Raw genomic sequence first — 12,588 nt, 5'->3', positions numbered from 1 at the left:
GTCAAGTAGGTTCATCGTCACAGAGCGGCCAGCTACAAAACCATGTTTTACGGCAAGGATTGGGATGGGGTATCATTCCAAGAAATCTAAAAAGGCGCGCGTCACGAAAGTATGAAAGATTTTGAACGCTAATAGCTCTGCCAATTATGAATGGATTTCCCTGATTTAGATACCAATCGATTCATAAAAGATGTAGCAATTATGTGATTTCTATTATAACTTTCTTTTTCAATCACTAATTAATGAAAATCCCAGTTGGCCTCGAGGTATGATGCTGGCCTAATAAGCTAGTCGTCGTACGTTCGAATCTCGGCTGGGAGAGGCTGTTCGATTCAATAGGATCGTAGCAACTGGTCCTGCAATTGTCCTGTATTCTAACAGCTGGCTGCGAAATCTGTCGTATCAAAAACAGAAGGTCAAGTTTCGATAACAGAATGTAGCATCTAGGTTTTGCTTTGCTAAGCTAAACGGAAATTACCGAAAAGTTCCAAGGTCAAGTATCCCCATACAGGCAGGGACGACGGTTAAATATACCATCTGTTTTCTGTGATTTCGAATACTTTAGTTTTAGAAAAAAAACAAGACCACCTCGTCCCAACTAGGCCTATCTAACCGGTATTACCGATAGTACCGAAACCGGTAATACCGATCAATTTTTGGATACCGAAATACCGGTTTTGGAAAGGCAAAAAACCGGTATTTTCGAATATCCTGGCTGCTCAAGAGTTGTTTGCCACGTGTGTGGGCTATGCAGAAAGACGTTACGAGGCTGTGCGTTCGCGAATGTGTAGGTAGCAGAATGTCTGCACACAGCAATGGCGTCTGTCGTACGCTTGCGTCAGTGGCGTAAGCGTTTAGTGCTATGCTTCTCATACTCGCTCGCGTGAGACTAGCCATCGTTTACTTTCTGCTCGATTTACTGTATTGCTTTTATTGTATGGGCTTATCACTTTGACCACAACATTATTGATCTATTGTAATGTTGCCCGGGTGTATGCTGTATTCTGCACTGCATTTCTGTGCTTTATCGTTATTGAGTAAACGATAAGTTTATATTTTTTTTATGCGTGCTTATGTGTTGAGGGTTTTACCCATGCTTCGATGCATATCCTACTATACCAAACCTGTTTCGCCTCATTATAGTTAGCACTGGTGAGTCCTCCTGAGGTTCAAAACCATTACCTCATTAGGTCCGCATACCAGTATACTAACCATAAGAAGCGTCTTCGGGATAATGTAGAACTCAGCATGAAGAAAGGGTGATGAGGGGCCAGAGAATAAACCCATGCTAAAGTCACTTTGACATCGAATTGCCTGGTTTTACTAAGATTCGAACCCACGACCATTCGCTTGTCAAAGCAGACTCGGTAACCTTGCGGCTACAGAGCCCCCCTACTGTATTGTTTTACTCATCAGTTAAATTAAATGGAATCGAAGCGCTGGCTATAGGAATATGAAGTAGTAAGTTGTTCAGTAAAATCTTTGAAACAGCTAATGAGAGATTCCATACCGTGTTTGCAATAGTGAAATAACGAGTATTCTAGTAAGAGTTGTCTAAATAAAATTCGTGAAGCGTGTGCGTGTGCAAGCGCAATCGTGAAAGAACGACAAAAATATTTTCATTCGGCTGAATTTTGCCACCTGTCCTTTGAACAGGCAGATGCAATAACTTAAAAATATGAATTTGAAAAAAACACAATTTTAAAGTAGCTACGGTTTTTCTGCATCGATTATGGTCGATGAGTCACGAGAATACTTAGGTGTGTTTTTTTTACGTAGGACTACGTCTTTCAGAGAGGTAGCTGGTGTAGGGGGGGGGGGGGGGGTCATTAGAAAATCAAAAAATGCGAGCGTTCCGAAAAAATGATAGCTTTTGAGCACTAATAACATAGCTTTCTCCAGATCAATTTTCAATATTTGCGTCGACCGATCGGAAAATCTACGCATCAACTCCAACAATGAAATTTATTGATTTCAACGTATACACTATTGAAAAATTGAAAATAATGAAGCATTATCCAGCTGGAAATCCTCGCTTCGTGATTGGTTGCAAAAGACGCCATCATTGTTTTAACGAGTCAATAGAAAAAAGTAACAAAATCTCCTCGTCCCAACAGGTCGAAGATCCTTTGCGACGATTGAACCCTACACCAATTTGATGTCTTTGCTTTAAAAGTACGCCAGAAAGAGTGACAAATGCTCCACGTCACAACAAAATTTCTTACGAACGCATTTAAACCTCCTCCAATTTGATGTCTGTGTTACGGAAGTGTATCAGAAAAAAATGACAACAGTTCCTTGTCCCAACAGATCGCAAATTCTTTACGGCGAGACGATTAAACCAAGACGAAAATAATATCTGTGTTGGACAAATCTCCCAGTTGGCTCCGAGATATGACGCTGGCCTGATAAGCAGGAGGTCGTATGTTCGAATCCCGACTGTAAGAAGAGGCTGTTAGAGCCAATAGGACCGTAGCAACTGGCCCTGCAATTGTCCTGCACTCTAACAGCTGGCTGCGAAGTCTGTCGTATAAAAACAGAAGGTCAAGTTTCGATAATGGAATGTAGCACCTTGGCTTTGCTTTGTGTTGGAAAAGTCCACTACAGTAGGCGGTTGTAATAAGATTCTATATGATGCGCACGTTTGCCATTTCATTGGAAAAGTAGGGAAAAGAGAATGTATTGTTTATTGGGTATTGATTAAAAGGAGTCGCATTGATAAAATGAAGGGATCGTAATAAATACAATTACAGAAATCTGTGCTTTGTTGAAAGGCAGAAAAACAAGTTAGTTCGTTAATGTGCTCTAAATACCCACAAATTTTGTTCAAGTTATAGAATAACAACAATTAGTTGGGAAGGTTTTTTGTGTTAACTTTTTTAACTAGTAGTGCGAATGTTGTTCGTTAATTAACATGTAGCTCTGTATTAATTTTTGAATATTGATTACTTATGCAAAGCGCTGGAAATTTGACGGAAAATATATGAAAAACAGAGCTAGCACTGAATCTATCAAAATTAGGTAATGATTGGAAAATATCTTCATTCGAAATTTATAGAAAGGTTCGTATTATCAATATACATTCCTACGTCAAGCAGATGTTTGTGTCCTGAGACACAAACCCTTCTACCAGCTAAACTGATAATGCTCGAACATTTTAGTAAAATAGTCGTACGTTTACGTGGAAAACGTTCCGTACGATCCACACGACTGATCCAAAAATTGCTATTCTTCAGGCTTTAGATTTCTTATTGCTGTTCTCATCTAATTAATTTGATTGTTCAAAATGTTCATAAATTTTGTCTGATGTTATCCTAGGAAGTAATCTGGGACCTCCCCTGTTCTGTATATTCTGTGCAAACATTAAGCATTAATGTGCAGTAGAATTATTTTCTGTAGCAGGATTTAACAACCTGTGGAAGTGAATTCTAGCAGCCTCCAGCAAGCACTTTATACCGATGGCGACAGTGGAAAGAAAACTCCCTGAATTACTATTGCTACAGATAATTATTTGTTTTATTGCGCTAATGCTAGTGGAACCTAATTTGAGGAATGTTTCTTGTAGTATTTTGTTTTAGCTTTCCATTGGTAAGCTTAAAATATAAATCGGTTCGTGCACGCGCTCATGATAAAAAAAACTCGATTCTGTGATAAGATGACCGCCATTTTTTTCACTTTATTTGAAAGCCCTATCATTCCTCTTTACAAAATCGTGTCGTTTGTAGTTAATTTCCTTGCAAATTTTGAAAATATCACAATAATTATATGGAAATTGTGAACCTTCCTACAGATAATTGGTTGTTTCATTTATTTAATGCCAATGCATCCCCAATTTTATGAATGTTTCATATTGCGTTTGTTCTTTTTTCTTTCCAATTGTGGCTTGAAATGGAAATCGGTTGGGCGGGACTCGTGGCGTTCTTGGTTTTTTCACTTCAAATTTAGGACACATTATATGATATAAATCTCAGGGTTAGTTAAAAATTCAACTTTTCGGGTCCCTTGGCCACCGAGGGGTGCACTGTTTCGAGGTATTAAAAATGTAATTCTCATTTTTGACGTAGGACTACGTCTTACGGCAAGTTTTGAGATAGGGTGTCATTCCAAAAAATCGAAAAATGCGAGCGTCACGAAAAATGAAAGGTTTTGAGCGCTAATAGCTCAGCGGTTTTCCGATCGATTTTCAATATTCTTACACCAATCGATCGGAAAATCCAAGAATTGACCCAAATGAAGAAAAGTATGGATTCTTGATGTTGAACTATTGAAAAATTGAAAATAATGAACCTATGTTTTACCAGAATTCTCGCTTCGTGATTGGTTGGAAGATTCTTTGCGATGATCTTAACCTATACCAATTTGATATCTGTGCTTGGGAAGTAAGCCAAAACAAGTGACGAATTTGCCTCATTTTAACAAGAGTTCTTAACACCGCAGTTAAACCTAGACCATTTTGATGTCCTTGCTTGGGAAGTACGCCAGAAAGAGTGACAAAGCCGCCTCGTGCCAACAGATTTCTTACGAACGCGATTAAACCTAGTCCAATTTGATGTCTGTGTTAGGGAAGTGTGCCAGAAAAAATGACACAAGCTCATTGTCGCAAATTCTTTACTGTGAGACGAATAAACCTCGGCGAATTTGATAACTGTGTTGGAAAAATGTGCTACAGCTGTAGTGTTCGGTTATAATACGACTCTGTAGAAGGTGAGATTAGTCATCATCGATTCTGCCAATTTCAAAAGCAGTTTTTTTTGTTTGAAACAAAAATGTGGTTTATGAAAATATATTCGCTGTGTTCAGATTGGCAAGAAGAATGCAGTATATACATTTTTATAAACACAATCCCGCTTTTCGGCCGAAAAGCTGCTTCCGAAATTGGGCTTTCCGACGAAAAGTCAATGACTGCTAGTTTCCCGTGAATACGCATGCTTACCGTTTCATTAGAAATGTATTGAAAAGATGTGCTGTTGATAAAATAGGATTGAATTGGTAAAATCCCTTCAACATGGGGAACCATGGGTAATAAAAACAATCTTTAATTTCAATAAGGTAGCAGTAAAGCAATAGTTTGTGTTCTTGATTGTTTTCAAATGCACAATCTTTTGAGAATTGAACGTATGCAATGTTACTACTTTGATAAATGTTACAAACAACGCATGTAGCATGTATATATGTTGCAAATAGCATGTATACATGAAGAATCGAATGATTACAAGCATGAATACATGCTACTATCACTACAAAGAGACTTACGTAGTTCTGCGTAACCTATATATGCGGTCGTGTCTTGTACACAACCCCTCGGATTTTTTAACCATTTTCAAACAATCAAATGCAAAAGTTCCAATATTTGAAGACCTCGTGTCAGTATTCCAAGGCAGATCTCTTCACATTTACTCTGCGGATGCTATATTCGGAGACCAAAATAGGTATTTATGTAAATATTTTATATATATATCCGTGTATGGTTTGGGCATTTTATGACAATATTTCATTTTCCTCTGTAATTCAGCAAAAATATCATTTGAGAAAAAGTTTTGAAAAATATCTTTTGAAAATGAACAGTCGGAAAAGCTATGTTTCTAGAAAAAAAAATCAAAATATGCGAAATATCAAACGAAATAAACACTGCACCCATTGTACTGATCCTATTTGTATAATACTAACATATATATTATTCGCACCGAAAAACAAACATTATAAAGTGTGTCATTTTAAGTATTGCCCACGTAGTCCACCGAAACTGCATTCTTATTGTATGGAATAGTTTGTAAATATAACAAATTCTTTTTATCATTCAGTGTATAATTTTTTAGCGTGAACGGCTTCAACTTGTAAATTAAATGTTTTTTACCTCACTATTATTATTCTAAGTATGATAATATGATCCTAATAGGTACTCTAAAATGCTTGTATCTCTTTATATAACTTTTCACAACTATAATCTACAACACAATAGATAAATTTTTTTGTTAGTATATTTTCACTGACAGTAGTCAACCATCTTTAATTTAAATGTTGGTGTATAATACATGCTGTAAGAAATAGTTTTCCTGATTGTACCATATTACGTTCTTTCCTTTGCTAAAATAATGGAAACAGGTAATGTGAACTAATTAAATCCTCACGTCAAGAACAAAACATCTACATGCTGTATTTACCTAATTACTTAATATGTGTTAGCAACTTCTATTCTTCATTCCACGACTCTCTCTTTCTCTCTCTCTTTCTTCTCATATTAAATAACAATTTTTCTCTTCCTTTGTATGTATCTTCGTCCTTTCAACCTGTCTGTTTTTTGCTGAGGACTCTCTTCCTCTCTCTATCAGTGATTGCGTGCGCCTATGCCAGCACAGAGAACCGCTTTCTTAACCTTGACTTATCTCGCGTCTGTTTTTGTGTTATTTATCTCAAGTTTCATCTTTCAATTCTGCATCTTCTTCACGGGCATACCTTTTCAGCTCAAGGGAGTCAGTTTGCATAAAGCAAAACAAAAAAAGCATTACCAACCATTCACACCCATACTCACGCAGCTGACCTCTCTCCACATACGTCAAACCACCTGTGCGAAATCCGTTGTCTCTCCTACCTTCTGTTCTGTCCATTTCACTGTTCTAAACACATGTACCTTTCTTTAGCGTGTGTCGTTTTGTCTGTGTATATAAATTTATATATCTCCATGTACGTATGAGTAATGCATTTTTTTAAAACTCCACCGCTTGCAATCTCCTTTCTCTCGCTTACCCTCTTGCGCTGTTGCAGCTTGTTGTGGCACACAGGTTCTTCGATTTTGAATCCCTCCGAAAAAAAAACCGCTGTCATGCAAGCGTTTTTATGCTTCCTCCCTCTTCTTCTATGCCCATTTTCTTGGCGGCAGCAGTAGCATCGTCATGATTATCATCAACCTCATCATCACCATCACCATCATCATCATCATCATCATCATCATCATCTCCCGTCCGTGTTAGGTTCTGTTCCGCCGATGCTCCAATGTTGTCCAATTTTTTCTTCTACTTCCAGCAGTTCTAAGTGTGCCTTCGGAAGCGAGAGTCCACTTCCCGCAGAGTTGCGTGCGTGCCCAAAAAAATAAATTTAATCCTTTCTCCGCAGTGCGCCGTTGACCGCGCGCTCTCATAGCAGGACAAAGCAGAGAAAAAGAGAAAAAAGAGTTTTAGTAGAAAGAGGAAGAGCAAGCAAGTGTGTTGAAAGTGAAGCTTTTTCCTCGTAGACTTCAAGTCCTGTACTACCCCCAAGGTTCAAGGGAAAAGGAAATTATCAGGCGAAAGCAAAAGTGTTTCCTTCGGTGTGCTTCTTTTCAGACCATCAGTGAAGAAAGAGAGAAAGTTCTGATAGCGTGGAAAAAGAGAGAAAAGAAGAAATTAAAAAAAAGGCAGAGAGCATAGGATTTGTTGAAAGTGCGGGGTTGTGGTTAAACTAGAGAAAAAAAAGTTGCGTGCTAGGTTGATTCGGTTTTACCGGTAGAACATAGAAACGCCACCATCATTGAGTTCATGTTTCAGAGAATATTTATCGAACGTTAGCTGGTTCTTAAGCGCGTGATAGTTTTTATGCTATAGTTCATGTGATAAAGTAAAGCGCAAAAATAGAGAGGGAGAGAAAGAGAGAGAGAGATCCGATCGAGAAGAAAGAAAAACGGAAACAAGTGCAATCTCGCTAGAACACACAGTTCGTCGAACTCTTTGTGCGGAATAAAGGTGCAAACTGCGGTTGAGTTCTTTAGTCGGTTATAGACACGGAAACAACAACAACCACCTCAGTCAGCACAGCAACCGCAGCAAACCCCAGCAGCTGCTGTAGTGTTAGTTTTTCTGCTGTTCACCACCACACATACACAAACTTCTGATTTGTCCCAACGCGTCGGCACATATATGTGCAAATTTTCCTAAATTTGGGTAAGCGCTAGTTAAGTTAAGGTGACCCTTCATTCCGTATATGGGTTTCAGCCTTCTTGATGACAGTTGGATGACATTTAATTTGGACTTTTACTGACCATGAGTGCATGATAATATCACTGACAATTGCTACTGCAAATTCCTGCAACACAGGCAAGATGAATAGGAAATCTTTGCCGTTATGTTGCTGTCCTTGATCTCTTGATCATACATCTACATAAATTGCATATGCAACCAAAACTTACCGACGTGCTCGGTCGATCTGGAGTAAAAAAATTACCATCGTTTGCAATATTCATAACTAGCACCTTTATCTCCGGTCCGGACCGGACAATTGTTTCTATATATGCGCATAGGACCGATCCCGTCTGTGTTCGTCAACATCCCGGCCCGACCGAGTGGGGGGATGAATGCGAGCATAGGCTCGCAGGAAAGCGATCACAATCAATTGCCTTAATTAACATACACTCACAACACAATCCGGCGTTCCATTCGGCGCTTGACAATGCGGGACACAAAAGCGACCCGATGACGTTTCTCTCCCTCCGTTCGAATATTTGCCTTTGCCTTTGGCCTGTGCGCTGCCTATGCTGATGTGCCGATGCCAGTTGACAGACGGCCGTACTCTCTCGTCATAGTTTATTAAAGTCAATTGAACAATAAATAAGTTACCCACCGTACGAGGCGAAGTCTAAACTGAACACTGAACGATCCGTTCCGTCCGTCGGCGGTCGTCCAGCAGCGACTCACTCACTACTGCAACTCAGCACAACGACAAGCTTAACAATAACAATGTCACCCTTGTGCAAGCTCCCCGAGTACCGGGGGGAAGTCGTCATCCGTCGAAGGTTGCCCTTTTTCACTCGTCCACCGAACCAACTCGACTCAGGATCTACCGATGACATTACGGGAACAGCATCTGTACTCCAGCAAGGGTTTGAGCAAATAAATTCTGCTAAATTTACTTACTTTTGTGGAGTTGGCTCTGGATCGCATAATAATGATACGCATCGTCTGAGCTTTTGTATATGAGCAATGTGACGAGATAAGTTTTCATTTTGATCATATGTATGTTGTATGGTTGTTAATAATCATGCCAACTAAAGTACTTTTATAATGATGCATTTAGCTTTTCAGAACGGGTGAAGAAGATTGTGTGAGGTGAATGAGTTTGTTTTGTTATCTAGAATGAGGATTTTTATGATTATACAAAAGGTCTTTTGTGTACCAGCTTGGTGGAATGTAAAGGGCTCAGCTTTTAGCAACGAGTGCTAATAATAGCAATAATAGGTGCCGTGTAAATTGTTGATGAAAATGAAAAATTCATTACCTTAGGTTGCTGCAATTATGAATTAAAGTTTTAATGCAGAAGTAATCAACAAAAAACATTAAAAGTTGTGCTATATAAAATCAGACTATCTAAAACTTGTTTTATTAACGTGTTAGAACAAAGATAATTTATGCCAAATACTGATTCGAGGAATCTTAATAGAAAGAAAGATGTGTAAAATTAAGAAAAAAGAATTACTGGAAATTTATATTTATCTTAGCGAAAAGCATGCTGAGAAACTTAAAGAACGGAACAACTCTAGAAGTAATGAAAGATGAATAAATGAATTTCATGCGCTCATATTAGGGAAGTAGTGGAGGTCAGTACACCTACATAAACAAATTCCACTCTTTCCTTTTCACGCCTGCACGGAAAGAAATCTGTTTCTGTTTCCATGAATAAAAAATCATGAAAACAAAAAGCTTGAAATTTCATGAAATCATTACCATGACCCATGATTTCATGACTGTACCGACCAATATCATGAACTATAACAAGCATTTTTGTGAATATTCTTCATAATTGCTTCAAGCGTTACACGAACTGTCAAATCGCGTCTTTGAAATCACAGCAACCAATGTTAGTGATTTAGTAGCATGTGATGATTCTATTAAATGAAGAAGTACAGTTTTTGTGATGGTTTCCGTCACTGATAAGCAAAAAAGTAGATAGATTAGCAATTTTCAGTTTCGTTGACGTGAGTTGTGTGTTAAAAGTGTTATTATAATGAAAAATAGCGAAATAGAAAAATCCGCTACCGTGAAAGTGGGGGAAGACGATAAAAGTCGAAAAGTTATGATATCCTATATTCTGGATATGGACATCAAACCATCGATCCGTTTTAATGACGGCAGTTCCGTTGAGGCAATGATGGCCGTTTTACTCGACCCAACAAGTATTGTGCCGAAAGAAGAACCTGCGTCATACATCACCGACGCAGCCGAGAAGGCAGAAACCGATACGCCTTCATTGGCGTAGCAATAGCTTATAGTGAAATAACCACATCTGTGCAGTAGATAGTATTCCGACTCCTACCGAGCCTACGAGGATTGATCCGACTCCGAGCACCTTTCAAGTAATTGCCAATCCATCCGTCGATCGATCCAGGCAACTCTGGTAACATTCCGCATTAATTTGAACCATACTCTAACTGTAAATATTATCACCTGTCCTCTTATCTAGAACCGCTTTTGAAATGGTTCTGGCTACCGTATCCAAACTGTTTCCTGGTATAGGGCCCTATTTTATAAGTCACATCGAGTGTCACTTTGCTCGACTGGTCTACTTATGGTATTAGGAGGGGGAAGTCCTGTATGGCCGTACAGACTTCATACACGGACACTAGCGAAACAAAGAATGATAAAATTATTTGGAAAGATTAGAACAATAGTACCATTAAAGCACCAAATATTTTTACTACTCTTTTATGTTGAGAAATGGCTAGTGTTCGGGCATAGAGGCTGTCCGGTCATACAGGACTTCCCTCTAAGTAACATGCGACACGATTTTGTCGCGTAACTCGACTGAGTCGACCGCTAAAAAGTTAGTGACCGTGAGCAAATGACGACAGAGTTTGTTCTATTTTGGCGGTGCATTCAACTGCTATGCCGGCCGTTCTTGCCACACTCGACACTCTGCAGTCGAGTCGAGCTGCCCGGCGGGACTTACAAAATAGGGCCAATAATATCAACTATATCAATCATGATTTTTCGTCAAGCAATGATAAAATCAATGAGTCGTTAAAAACGTTCACCATGCAAAAACAAGTTATTTTCCATACATATTTTTGAAGCGTAGGATATGTTCAATATAATGGCGATGGTTGATCCGCATACTGTTTGAATATTATCATGCCATTATAACTATGTTAGGTTCCATTATTTTAATTTTATTCGTAACGTCCAATCATTACAATACCATACTAGCTATAATTTAACGAAATGGTTGAATTATTTTCTTGACAGTACTACTAGTTTTATTAATTGAAAAAACTAAAATAATAAAATTCAGCTGACATTTTATTAAATTACCTGGGCATGCAATTGCTGAAGCTGTTGGACTCATTGTTTCCGTTGCTGTTGAGCTGCGATTGACGATATTTGGGCTGGGCTGGGTCATGCAATTCTCGACCAGGGATGGAAAAAAATCGCTTCTACCGATCAGATTCAAATTCATTGACATCACTGCTCGTAAACGACAAAAACTTTGTCGCGATCTGTACTGACTATTGATAAACCTCATGTTAATTTATGCTCATTGCATGATTGCGTTGCGAAATACCTATAACAGATTCCGATGATTGGTTGTGTGCAGCGTAAAAGCAAAGCAAAGCCTGGTGCTACATTTCGTTATCGAAACTTGACATTCTGTTTTTATACGACAGACTTCGCAGCCACAGGACAATTGCTGGGCCAGTTGCTACGATCCTATTTATTCCAACAGCCTCCCCCAGCCGAGATTCGAACCTACGACGACTGGCTTATTAGGCCAGCATAATACCTCGAGGCCAACTTTGTGCAGCGTATGATTCGCAATAAAAACAACTTGAGTAACCTTTTTTCCCGCAGCTAGGTAAGATGAGTTTGTTTAGAGAACAAAATTTTATGATCAATGCTAAAGATTTACTGTTTATCCTGTACTATAAGGATCGTGATCTGTGCGTGTAGCGATAACTCACAGCTTTGATCAAAATCGCTTATTTCCCATCCCTGATCTTGAGCTATGTTTCGTAGCAATTTCCTGTTTTCAAAGTAATAAAAGATAAAATGGCCAGTTTTTTGTATATTGTATAATTAGCCGGATGTGTGTTATCTGCAGGACCACCGGAATGTCGACGCAGCCGTTCAACGCGTGATTAATTTTATCGTTGCATTCACCTCGTTTAAAGTTGTAAATGGTTTTTCGTAAATCATCTGCGGCAACCACAGAACCATCCCAAGAGTTGAATGTCTCCAGTGACTCGTTCAAAGAGGGATAAATTCCACCTACACACTCGGACATGCCTTCGTTTACTGAATAGTAGGTATTGAACATTTGTTCGTATCCACCTTCCACGTATATTGATGGTGTCCATCGGTATACCTTAGTTTGATTTTCTAAAAGAGAAATAAAAGCAGTTATTAAATCTTACATTAACTATCAAAATATTTTACATTACTACCAACCCTCCTGAACACTGGATAACATTGGTCACGTGCTGATGCACTTGGATGGGACAAATTGCCTACAATCAGCATCTGAAAAGTGGAATTTGCAGTGATGTATTGGAACTGGTAGCAAATATCACTTACTTACCTAAGTAAAAAGTTTAGCTAGCTTCTGTAGCATTTTCTCGCCCGGAACTGT

At 38.7% G+C, this 12,588-nt stretch overlaps 1 protein-coding gene across 5 annotated transcripts in view; it reads left to right on the top strand.

Moving 5' to 3' along the window:
- Nucleotides 1–12,588, top strand: part of LOC128745571 (polypyrimidine tract-binding protein 2) — a 556,866-nt gene that overhangs the window by 40,926 nt on the left and 503,352 nt on the right. For 3 of the 5 annotated variants that reach the window (XM_053842649.1, XM_053842645.1, XM_053842648.1), the window contains exon 2: nucleotides 7,021–7,913. The exons of 1 other annotated variant lie outside the window; for it this stretch is intronic. The gene's annotated coding sequence lies outside the window, so the exon portion shown is untranslated. The remainder of the gene's footprint in view (nucleotides 1–7,020; nucleotides 7,914–12,588) is intronic. One more of the 5 variants, XM_053842646.1, reaches the window with a different exon arrangement.

This window comes from Sabethes cyaneus, chromosome 1 (genome assembly GCF_943734655.1).
Source record: "Sabethes cyaneus chromosome 1, idSabCyanKW18_F2, whole genome shotgun sequence".
Lineage (NCBI taxonomy): Eukaryota > Metazoa > Arthropoda > Insecta > Diptera > Culicidae > Sabethes > Sabethes cyaneus.
This window is presented reverse-complemented; position numbering and strand designations above follow the sequence as displayed.